Source organism: Rattus rattus, chromosome 6 (assembly GCF_011064425.1).
Source record: "Rattus rattus isolate New Zealand chromosome 6, Rrattus_CSIRO_v1, whole genome shotgun sequence".
Taxonomy (NCBI): domain Eukaryota; kingdom Metazoa; phylum Chordata; class Mammalia; order Rodentia; family Muridae; genus Rattus; species Rattus rattus.
The window spans coordinates 103060663-103073597 of record NC_046159.1 but is presented as its reverse complement, the minus strand read 5'-3'; the positions used below and the strand labels follow the sequence as shown (position 1 = coordinate 103073597).

At 41.3% G+C, this 12935-nt stretch overlaps 1 protein-coding gene across 1 annotated transcript in view; it reads right to left on the bottom strand.

The window, feature by feature from the left end:
- The window catches only part of Ptn (pleiotrophin), an 82722-nt gene extending 72581 nt beyond the window's left edge, over nt 1-10141 (bottom strand). Inside the window, exon 1 of the mRNA XM_032906756.1 lies at nt 9801-10141. The gene's annotated coding sequence lies outside the window, so the exon portion shown is untranslated. The remainder of the gene's footprint in view (nt 1-9800) is intronic.
- Between the last annotated feature and the right edge of the window lie 2794 nt (nt 10142-12935).

Sequence of the window (12935 nt, the reverse complement as noted above, 5' to 3'; positions counted from 1 at the left end):
ACTCTGTCTTCAAAGACTCCCTCTGGGAAGATTAAGGAAGGGACAGGGTAGCTCCCAAGTGTGAGTCTGGCTTCATGGAATTGTGATGGCAAGAGGTATCTAGAGGCCTGGGATTGAAAAAGTGAAATTTCCAGAAAAATTTCCCAACAAAAGCCACCAAAAGGACATAGCAGCATGCTCTAGATCATTTGTCTGAGGAGGAAAAATCTTCAACACTGTTTAAACAGAATTTTTCTGAGGTCTAAAGTTCCTCTCTACAGGCATAAAGCTGGGCTCTCTCCCATTTTTGTATGCTCCTTTAAGACCTCTGCTCAAATTCACTTTTCTTTCATTCTTTTTGTCCCTTCTTTTGTGCAGCCTCTGAAGTCAATGGCTCCTGTTTAACCTCTTGCGAGAGAACTCACTGGATGAATCATTAGAAGCCCACAGAGCCAACTCGCTCTTGGGAAATGTCTGTTTCAAAAGAAATCAGTAAAAATCCACATCTATCCATTTATTCTGCTCAACTGTTTTTGATCCACATTTCCAAACCAAATTCATTCATAACAGCCTTGAAGTACATTTCCAAATCCCCAGATATCACATATCAGAAGTCTTCTCACCATCAGAACAACAGTCTACTTAAAAAGAGTGAAAAATACTTGGGGCTAAAGTTGGTGGGAATCCTAATACTGGCATAGACAAGAAAGGCATTTGACTTTCTCCCCTCCTCTGCGATCAACAATGTGGTTGTCAAACCCCAATTTGATCCAAGTCACTTTCAACTAGAGCCAATTGGACATTAGTCACTCCAAATAATAACAGAGCAAATAAATAACTCCCCTGAAGGCTGCCAAGCCCTGGAGCGACAGGCATCAAAGAGGTTTGCTGGCCTTGGAGCTTACCCACCTGCAGTGAGCTAGACCCACCCTGGAACCCTGGAACAGCTCAGAAGTTTCCCAGGCCCCAGGGACCGGTGGAGGAATTAGATGGGTCTTGGGAGGGACCACACAGCTGTGTCTTCCCTGGGAAGACTTTCTCTCTTGACTCCATGGAAAGGGTCCTTCGGGTAAAAATGGAACACATTGTTTGTGCAGCTTGTCCTTGAACTGGTATGTACTAATTCTTCAAGATAACTTGTTCCCATCTAAAGACGTTATTCTTTGCTGATACAGAGACTCTTCTTGTTTATTGCAATGGATGTTGGCTTTGCATTTTCCTATTTCCATCAAGAATCCATAACTTACTAAGCATTTTTGTGATTCCAAATTACCCGTATCAAGCTAAATAAATTGAATTTCCATCTTCATTAGCTCATTTGGTGAAAATGAATGTACATGTTAATGTGTGTATATCTATTAAAATATTGCGTGAATCAATTATAGTGTTGATAGAAATGAAGGTCACACAATTATGCATATAACACAATTATGCACATAACCAATGTTAAGTTGTACCAGAAAATCTGTAAAAGTTTATGAGTGCTAATACACAATGTATATTCAAAGAATATAAGTTTTTCTCATAAAAGTTGATTAAACTGTACCATCAACGTGTTTTTCTAGAACACGAAAAACATATTTTTCAAGTATATCTGTTTTCCTGATAAGAAATATAGTGAAAAAATATTTCAGATGATTTAAGTTAATCAACTTACAAGTCTGATCTACACTGAGCTCTATGTGCTATTCACGTATTCTCAGGCAGTGTTCAACAATTAAATATTTAAGGTAAATAAAGAGGATGGGAAGGAAGACTGTGGTATCCTTCCAAGATTTAAACATGCATTTTGGGTTAAAATTAATGAATTACTTACCCTGTTTCCTGTGAAAAACATAAGGCTTCCGTATTGCAGTACTTCTAAAGAAATAGGATGCCCATAGAAAATAAGTTTGTGTTGTGTTTTTATGGTAGGTTTCTCCCTTCCTTCCTTCCTTCCTTCCCTCTTTCCTTCCTTCCTTCCTTTCTGTTTAAAGAACATTAATATTTAAATCAGATTTTCCAGAGCTTTATGGTGTTTTTTATTTTTAAGCCAAAGATTCTAATCATGGCTTATAGGACACATCTGGTCAGCTGTTCACTATGCTCACATCTACAGACACTATATGTCAAACCCCAAGAATGTTCTTGCAACCAAAGCAAAATCCTATGATGAGAATACAGCAAAGTCCAAATTCTCAGCATATGAGGCAGGCTATTTTAAAATCTTTGTTCTAAATGTTTGCATAATTTTTGTTTTATACTAAAAGATTTTCTCTGTTTCCTGGGATTATTACCAAGTTATATTCACTATTGGTTTAAATCTGGGCTGTCTAAAGTCTCTTAGGGCACCACACAGAAAGAGGATCTCTGCCCTGTTTTTATTATGACACAGAAGAGAACAGGAGGCATGGTAGATTTCATAATACTGACACAAATAACACTAAGAAAATCTGTTATTATATATACCTTCAATACTAAGAGTAAAGTCTACCAAACATGTCTAGTAATTTTTAAAGGAAAATTTAGGAGACAACACTTGGAATCCTTTTCTTCCTCAAGTGAACCTCTGTGCATGGGACCAAGTCACTTGGACTATAGAAGCCAAGTCAATAGTTGATATATAACAGTTTTTGAGAAGCAATCAAATGCTGAAAAGAGAGGTGTGAATACATTTTGCATGTAGCAAGAAGGTTTCCACCAAGGAGCCTCATGATTTTTATTAAGCTATTGTCATGTGTAGAAAGTTATGACAAAAGAAGGGCTTATCACACAAACCTAGGTGTCTTGTTACTCAAAGTGAGTTCCCCAGCCTTAAACACTGTCATCACCCAGTAATCTTCGGACATGTATATGCAGTCCACAGGGAGAACTAGGAGATCTGAACCTTTATTTGGGAGAAATTCCTGGACAACTTGTCTAAAGTCACAGTGGTACATGTATGGTGCCAAGAACTCTAAAGACCTAAATGTGGCAATAATAGCCAATTAAAAAATGCAGTGCATAAAAGTCCATTAAGACTTTTAAAGGCTTAACTAGAACACTGGTATTTAATAAAAGAAGTCATGCCAGTTTCAGTTTAGCCTTTTTTAGGATTGTCTTCTCACTTTTTTTAAGCTGTGATTCAGATTTCCTTTTCTTATTTTCTGTCACACATCCTTCCTCCTCCTCCTCACTTCACTAGGTCAAACATACCTCCCAGCATCTTTAGCAATCTCTAGGTATTCTGTGACAGTGACGAAGACAGCAGCAGTCATGGGAAATGAGAAAAACAGAATCTACTTACGTGGGATTTAATAATATGAGCCTATGTTGAGCAGGATGGCTTACAGTCTGTAAGTATTACACCCACAGAGAAAATGGAGTGTCATCAGCATTCCCAAACCTGAACTTAAAAAACAAATTTCCAATTTTCAAACAACCCCAATAACACACTCATTATAACATCCTGACCTGCTGGTCTCTGACTTTACACCTCTAGTCTCTCATTTGCACTGCAGCCTCCATCAGCAGGTCCCCAGAAAGAACTTGGACTCGTTATGCATATGGCTAATGCCAGCCATTGGCCGCTCTACTTGTGATTGGGAGTTCCCTCTATGAAAAATGGTCTCTAAAACTTGATGGGAAAAGTCAAGATCTTTGGAGATCTCATCTGCTAAATATCCCAGGCCTTGAGCATACTCAATTTTAAACTGTATTTATTGATGAAAGGCAGAATGGTCTAGGAAAATAAAAGGGAGCATTCTTGAAAAAGGCAGGAGGTATCATGTAGGGAGTGTTGGAGGGCAGAACACAAACAATGAGAAGATGGAAAAACTCAGTAGAAGGAGACACCTGCATCTCATGCTGTCCATTTCTAGACTTCTCATCAGACACTCTGGTCTTCTGAGTCCTCTTATTAAGACAGGAACTCTGAAGATATGCACCAGACAGACTTCTGGATACTCACACATTGAGTTAATCCAATGAACACTGAAGTGTAGGCTGTTTTAGGTTTTTTGACTTCTCATTATTCATATTTTGGATTTTTGGTTTGATTTGAGAGCCTAATGGGAGAAACATTCAATTAATTGACCCAAAAGAGAGATGGTTATATTTGATACAGGGAAAAAAAAACATTCAAACTAGGGAGTTAAAGATTTGTTCTGTTGCATATGCATTCTTGAAAGGCACCACATTGCTTCCTCTAAGCATTCCCTGTTCAGCATACAAGAATATATTGTTACAGATATAAAGTGGGGAATTAATTTTTTGAAATTTCGAGAGTCAAAGCCTCATAGCCAGCGTTGTAAAGAAAATAATACGTTGAGTTGGTTAAACAAGGGCAAGAAATCTCTCTTTACTCTCAAAGCAATCAAGAGTCAGAAACCATGGCAAAGTAAAGGATAAAGGTAGGTGGGGGTGTAGAAGACTAGACCCTACAGGTCAACTGGATCCCCAAAATGAAAGCAGGAAAGTGATACTTGGAGACATTTCCCCTAGAAGCCTGAGGAGATCAGTAATAATGCATGATGTTTGTCGGGAGGAAAGAGGAATCAGGAAAGGACATTGTGGGATTGGATCATGATTAACAAAGAAAATGGCTAGTCTTCAGGGTTTTCTATCTTTTATTCACTTCTCAGCCTTCTGTGAAGCACCCCTGATGGGCTTTTGCTACTGTAAGGTTCTCAAGTTAAGAAAGATTGGCCTTTCCTTTAAGGGGTCTAGGGTATGGCTGAGTGGAGCTACTACTGATTGGGAATCAGCTGAATCCAGTGGCTACTCTGATGGGAAAGGAGCTATTCTCTGACAAGGGTGATGGAGACACAGAAAGAAAGGGAAGAAGAATCAAGCATCAAATAGAGGGGATTTGGACTTGGACCAGTTTTTGTGGCTTTAACTTGTGACAACTGGGGTCGTATTGCTTTCTTTTCCTCCACCTATGCATTTCATTAGAGTACAATCATGTTGTTTCTGAATAAATCTTTATGAGGACACCCAATGTGAGGCATCATATTTTAAAATTATATTTATTCTAAATAAACTCAGACTGGATTCTTAAGCTATCAGATCCATTTGTATTCCTGGCCCAGTATGTAGCAAATATGAAATGAAAACATGAAGGCATTGAGAGTTTAATTTATCCTCCATCCTAAATCACAGATGCTTTTGAAATATGTGCCTAATGTGATAAAGCTCACCATGGGCTCTGTTTTTTATTTCTCACTGGAACCACTTAGGATAAAAGTCATAACTGCTATATTGCCTGCTGCGGCTAACTGCCTTATGTACATATCAAACAGATAATAAACTTCATGAAGCTGCATTCATTTGTCTTTGTAAACACAACATATTATATGACGACAATGGGGGTACTTAGAAGCTGTACAAGTCTGTTAGAAATAAAACTACACTCAATTCTATATCAAGTTTTTCTTCAAAATAGAATTGGGCCACAATGATTCCCTTCAGTTTTTAGTCGTGGATGGAAGGAAGGAAGAAAGGAAAGAAGGAATGTATGGAGGAAAGGAGGAAGGAAGGGAGGGAAAAAGAGATGGAGGGAGAGTTTAAAAGGGAATCTAAATCTGTATATACTTATAATCCCAGAACAAAGGGAAGATAAGAAGATTTCATGAGTGTTGGACCAGCCTTGGCTACACAGTGAGCCCTTGTCTTAGAAAAAGACAAAATCAAAACCACAACCACAAAAATGGCAATCTAGAACTCCGTTTAGAGAAAAAGAGAGACTGTTGCCTTTTCCTGTGGAATCAGAAAGGGCTGTGGCAGCACTGGGACACTTAGAAGTTGGGATGAAGGGAGAGGAAAGTTTAAAGCAAACGCCCATATTTGGAAGCTTTGGGGAGAAATGAACAAATAGGTGAGAAGGTGAGTGTGCACAGAGGTTTGGGGGAAAGGTCAGACCGATGCATCATGGGGATCACAAGAGATGATGATCAAGACAAGGCAGGGTTAGCAGGAAATACTGTTGTATGGTTGGCAAAGGAAAAGGGGGAAATGGCTGCCAGACGGAGTCCCCTACAGCTTTTAAAGGATTATTTTCCCCAGACACAGGTGGGAGTCCACTGAGCTGTGGTTTCCTAGAATTCGTCTTAGATGAATTTCTAGTAAGGAATCCCACAAGTTAACATAGCTTTCCAAACAAGTATGTGAGCAAAGGGGTAGAGGCATGTATGTTTGTGATTGGGTATTTATTAAGAGAACTTCTCAAAAGCCAGAGTCTGTTGCCAGGACTCACATTGTTCAAGATTAATACCAAGTAGCCACTTTTTGTTGTTATTATTATATTTGTGAAGTTTAAGAGTCTAAGAATTCTACTCTTAGAAAATCTGTATTTTCTTTTTCTATTTGAGGTGGGACTGTATTTAAACTCGGTATTATAAAATGACTCTAAACACAAACATCACTAGGAAAAATTAAACTTTATTGCTCAAGATTAAATGTTATTGTTCAAAATGTCTCAGGCATGAACTATTGTTTACGTTATCCCTGCCTAGGCTTATATTTTTGGTTGTCAGCCTAGTCTTTAAATGGCTGAGCCATCTCTCCAGCCCATCCCTGCCTATCCCTAATCCATGAGGAATTACAGTAAAGGTGAGCTGCATCATCAAATTTTCAAGTGTTGCCATAGGTATAAGCCCTCAATGGTGTTTGTTCATAGCTACCCTTTTAAACATAAATACCTCACATAGTCATGAAAGACCTGTTGTAGTTACTGATCCAGAAAGATTGTAATAGCAACATGCAAACTGCTATCTACAAGTCTAGCTTATAGTGCCTAGAAAAATAGCTCAACAAAATGGTATCTTGGACAAGTCTTAATCACCAAGAATTGAAAGACTTCCCTAATTGTCCTCAAGCCAATTGACCCAGGATGGAAAAAACAGACCCAGCTCCCAAAGAAGCAGCCCATAACCACATGTTCCTTCACCCTCACTCCCAGGGAGAAAGCACGGCCTGTGCCACAGGATACAAAAGTGCTTCTTCCGTTTGCTCATGAGACTGGTGTCCAGGAGAGCAAGCTTTCCTCACCCAGCCCAGCTTTCCCCACAAAGCATGGGTCACAAGCCGTACAGAGCTCTGCTCTGTTGGATGAGCCAGTATAAAGCACACTTCAAAGGAAGTCAGGGGAACTCCTTGGTGTGGAGCACCCTTGCTGCCCCACTGCCCTGAGTAGTCTCAATTGGGCCTTATCATCAGTACAAGAGCCAAGGATAAGACCCTTGTTACCACGTTGCCATGTTAAGAGCACAAGTGTTTGGGGAGCTGCCACTTATAACCTTACTTCTGACTACAGCCTATTGTTAGCATCTCAGCAGTTCAAACAGCTCGGGCAAATTTAGAGTGTTCCAGGGAACACACGGAGGGATGCCAAGTGGGATTGCTACTAAAATGAGAAATCAGAAATATCTGCAAGAGAAAATAAAAACTTAAAAACCTAAAATATTTGATTTCTAAGATTAACCTTGTTGAGAGAAACGAACTATTTGGGGATCTTGTGTTATTTTCACTGTCCAGGTTTCTGTGAAATTGCAAACCATGTCGTTGAATCGCGAGGAAACAATTACCCGGTTACAAAAGAGAAAATTCAGATCTTGCTTCAGACTGCTGTTTGTAACGACCAAATAAGAAACATGGAAATCATCTGAAGGTGGTGGTGCGTACCTTTAATCCCGGAACAGAAGAAGCAGAGGCAGGCAAATCTCTGTGAGTCTGGGACCAACCTGGTCTACATTGTGAGTTCCAGGACAGCCAAGGCTACATAGAGAAACTCTATCTTGAACAATAATAATAAAATAAAAAAGAAACAAAGAAAACAATAAAGAAACAAATGAAGAAAAAAGAAACATAAAACTTTTACTAAAAAGGTAAGTTCGGGTTCTGGATTACAATTAAATATTATATAATACACACAATACAATATGTAGAATATTCTATTCTCATTCCCCATGGGATACTATTTAGGAATCAGATGACGAAACTTCGTGTTAACAGTAGGTCTGTTTCTCTCACAGCTCTACCACTGAGAATATAAAGTGTTTGAGCCACAAAGAAACACTTTGATCCAAAGAGGGGCTAGGGTTTATAGCTAGCTGGGTGGGGCCTGGAGAAGGCATTGCAAATAAAGGCAGTCTGCTAGGTGAGAAAGACCTGGGTCTGCGACCAGCAGGAGAAAGATTGCCTTCGTCTAAAGACTTTAACTCTGATGAGAGAATTTTAAAAAGTTTCTTATAGTTCAAAAGCATGGTATTGGGGTTTTAAAATAAAGTGACTTCATTTTGATAAGAAACAACCATTATTGGTGGTCTGAAATAACACAGTCCCAAAGAGGAGTGGGAGGATACCCTAGTTTCCCTTGAATTGAACTGGACTGTAAGTGTTTCTAATGGCTTGGCCTTGAAGGCACATCATTTACTTTTAAAGGACATAATGAATCTGGAAAAGACCAGCCTTCTAGTCTGTGTTGGCCGACTTCTCTTTTGTTTCGTTCTCATTACCTTTTAATATTCTCACAAAACAATTCATTCCCAGATGATCAAAGGGCCAAAATGGGCTGTACCGTTTCATCAGCTCCACATTTGCCTGGGATCGTGAAATTGCTCCATTATGTTGTTAGTTCAAAAGCTTTTCTTTGGTAGTTCCTGAAGTGCCTCCCAGGCGCTTCCCTCCAACACACACACACACACACACACACACACACACACACACACACTTTCTTAAACTACGCCTGGTAGTTTCAAGAGGAAAGATGTCGATCCATTAGAATGCTCTTACTTTGCTCTCCCCTGAGGTGAGCATTCCTTCCTTCCTTGAGGCACCCACTCTACTTCCACCGTCTCACTCTGCCCCTACAGCTCCAAAGTCCTTATTACTAGGGAGACAAGAACTAGTTAGCAATCCGTGTGCGAATTACACGTGTGCTCTTGTATTTATGTGCCACATCATATTCTGTAGAAATGTGTGTGTGTGTGTGTGTGTGCGTGCGCGTGCACACACACATTTTAGAACAGAGGAAAGGTTATGTTTTATTCGCAAAAAAAAAAAAAAAAAGTGACTACGTTCTCAAAATACATTATGGTAACAACTGGAATATCACCTCAGAAATTCTGTGTGTCTGCCAAACTAGTCTTTACCACATCCCTGGTTTATTTGGCGAAAACTGAAAATGTAAGTGCTCATGTGCCAGTTAGTACCCCAACCAAGCAAAGGTAGAATCCAAGGCATGTCTTTGAAACTTTGGACTGAACTGTTTCTAGAAGCATTCCTGGGCCGGCGGGCAAGCTAGGGAGTGCAGGCTGTTCTGGAGAGATGCTTCTCCATCAGCAGACACAGGAGGGGCAGGCTGCCAGGCATGTACCACACCTAGAGCGGGCAGCAGTTGGCAGTTGGCAAGCTCTAGGGCAACCTGAGAAGTGGAGGCAGGAAAATGAGACCTGCCTGCTGGAACACCCTTCTCTCGCGCCGACTGGGCCAGACACACCCACCGAAAGCTCCAGGCTTTACAAAGAGCACAAATGTGCCCTCTCCCGCGCTTTGCATGCTCCAGCAGGTAGCAGGAATGCCATCCCCATGCACTCTCCCTCCTCAGCACAAAAGCTGTTTTCCTTCTTCCCATCCAAGCACACGCTAGGTTACTGAACTCGTCCCCCCCAAATTTCCGTTCGACTGGTTTGCCTTCTGGAGCAAGTCCGTTTCTTAAAAGCAGTCCTATTTAGCGGACTCCAGGCAGCTTCTCTCCAGTTCCAACCCCCACGTACTGCAGGCTGCCAGGAAAAGTGGCTTTGGGGTAGGCACACTCCACCAGAGACCCTTTGGGGGAAATCCACAGGGTGCCTTGCACTTACTTTGGCTTGCAGAGGTCCTCGCTGACTAGCAGGCTGCCTTTGTTGCAAAGTGCAGGGCGAGGTTTCTGCAGCGGACTCCAGGTATCGCTGGCTGCTGCTCCTGCCTGGGCGGCTGCGCTCTCCCCCCTTCTGGATGGATGACTCAGTGCTTTCTTTCTTCCCCTCTCTCCACTTTGGATTTTCTTGTGCTCTGGGGCTTCCTTGGCGGGATTTTTGGACGGGAAGGCGGGGAACCTGATCCTGCCTTCACTCAATTACACCCTGCCGGGGAGGGAAATAGAGAATGGGAGGGAAGAGAGCGGGCAGAGAGAAGAAGCAGGCTGTGCGAGGGAGGGGGGAGTGCTTTGCCCCCGAAATCTGATTGGGAAGCTTATGAAAAGCAGGCTACTCTGGGGGCAGTCTTTCCCCAAACGGATTTGCGTAGAAAGACCATGGGATATAAGACCATTTGTTCTTAGCATCCACCCAGCACGGTATTTCTTGTACAAACTCCCAAGCACTGTTTTTTTCCCCCTCTCATGGGTCCACACCTCGACTTATCGATCTGGATATCTTAATTTCTTAATCGGAAAATTGATTGCATTTTAAACTACAGTCAAGCGCTTAAAAAGAAAACAACAACAACAACATGATATTCAGGTTTGAGGGAGCGATGTGTAAAGGCAGCTGTCCCTTGCTCTCCACCCCTAAAGGCCTCCCTGCCGGGAGTCCCTGATAACTTCAGTTGCTACTTGCAGCTCACCTACAGTCACAAAGCCCCAAAGCACTTTTTCTGGGTTGTCACAAGGAGTGACAGATCTCTGAACATTCCCAATTAAATGTCACTTTCCTTTAGGGGATTTTTCCATTCCTGGCTTCTTCGGTGCCTCCGGGGTCACATATTTTGTGACACTGACATGCTCTTGGCAAAGAACGCAGGGTTATAATCAGTGCGGCTCAAGCTCTGGGCTTTCTAAGACTCAGAGGGTGGACACTCCTGCCGTTCTGAGATCTGCCTCTCCTTTAACCAAGGAGAGCATAAAGTGACAGGCCAGTATTGAGTGTCACATAGAAACTGACGGAAAAGATGGCATAAAACTCCAATTTACCCAAACAGGTCCAAATTATAAAACTGGCTCCAATTTTCTCACCGTCCCAAAGATACATCTCGTCAACTCAACTGGTAGATCCTATGGATTCTATAGGTGCTTTAAGTCCTCAGGTCTCAAGACCACTCCTTTCCTAAAACTAGAACCATTAGTCTATGGCAAGCAGTTTTAAGGACTGCGGGTCTTCTATTGACTGATACCTGTGCCAGTGCACAAGAGTCATCTCCGGACAAAGGTGTCCCTGCAGGAGTAGAGCTTTTAGTCCATCAGTCTTGGTTTGTTCCACCTCCCCATGGCCCCCAAGGAAAGAATTGGCAGAAATTCATTTGCACACCTGATCTGTCTTCCTTACAGACTATCCTCTTCACTCATACCTTCCTCAAGACCAATTCCCAGACTATGCACGTCCCTGTTTGAAGTTCACCTGTGCCATGAAGCAGTGCATGTGCGTGCATCCAGTTTCACCTGTGCACATGATGAATTACTCACAAGCTTTCTTTGGCCAGCCCCCTTACTGTAAGAGAGGTTCAACATTCCTACAGTTCCACAAGGATGGAATTCTAAGAACACGATAGAAAGGCTGTCCTTTTCCTCTTTGCCCCTTAATTTTATCTTTGTCTTTAACATTTGCTACTGCCAGTTCCGTGAACCGTGCTGGATTCATTATGGTGCTTGATTATGGTGTTGGTAAAGCAAGCATGAGCGTCTCGTGATGTCAACTCTATCTCACTTGCCATGTCAACATGTAACATTTTAACTAAAAAGGTATGTGTAAAAATTAATTACAGCAGTGGTTCTCAAATGGGAGCAATTTATCCTCTAGGAGACAGTTGGCAATGTCTGGAGACATTTTCAGTTATCACCATTTGAGGGAAGCTAGGACATATTCCATCAGTCCTCTGATGAATAGAGGTAAAGAATGCCACTTAGGGCTGAAGAGGTGGCTCAGCGGTTAAGAGCATTGACTGCTCTTCCAGAGGTCCTGAGTTCAAATCCCAGCAACCACATGGTGGCTCACAACCATCTGTAATGAGATCCGATGCCCTTTTGTAGTGTGTACTTATATATAATAAATAAAAATAAATATAAAACGAAAAAGAAAAAAAGAATGCCACTAAAACATCCTACAGGCACCTCTCTATGGCCTAGTGAATACAGAGTTTTCAATGCAAGCATTATAGGACTGGAGTTTGAATCCCCAGGGCCCACCAAAACAGTCAGACAGGCTTAGTGGTCAACTTGCAACCCTGTAATCCCACCCAGCATTTGGGAAGCAGAAATAGTGACTTCTTGGAAGACATTAATTAGTTACATTAACCAAATCAGTAAGCTCCAGGTTCAGCAAAGAAAGCAGGGAGATGGATCAGGGGAGACACATGATATCATTTTCTAGCCTCATGCACACATGTACGTGCACACATGTATGTGTGTGGGTGTAGGCACATGTGAGCCTGCCTTAACATACGACCAAAACTCACTCACACACAGATTACTTGTCCCAAAATATAAATAGTGTCAAGGTTGAGAAGCACTGATGACATTCTTTTCCATGGTATTTTGAAAATGTTAAATACAAAAAGAGTATTTCCTTTCATAAGTAGAAATCTATAACAAGGCAATACGTTGCAATCTAGTTGCAATCTAATTCAACTCAATATTTTCACTAAGGCTTAAATAAAACACTATTAATGCATCCTGAGATGCCTGACCTCAAGCCCACATGTCATGAGAATATTGATTCCAGATTTCTATTCATTTCTCTCAGTTGACTAACATTGGTGAGCATTTAAGTATTTGACTGGATAGAGCCCTGAAGAAAAATGTTAAAATACTGGTGTGCAGAAAACTTATGTTTGTTCTCAGTTTAAACAAATTAAAATCAGGGGGAAATGATATGATTTAGTGACATGAAAACATATGCTGATGTGGGAAGTAAACTTCAGAGATTAAAATTTGAGTGGTAGCCTAAAATTCTTGTTGAAGAAAATAGCCGTGTAAACAACCAAGAAGAGCCTCCAAGCCAAAAGGGCGCCAACTGGCCTGGCTG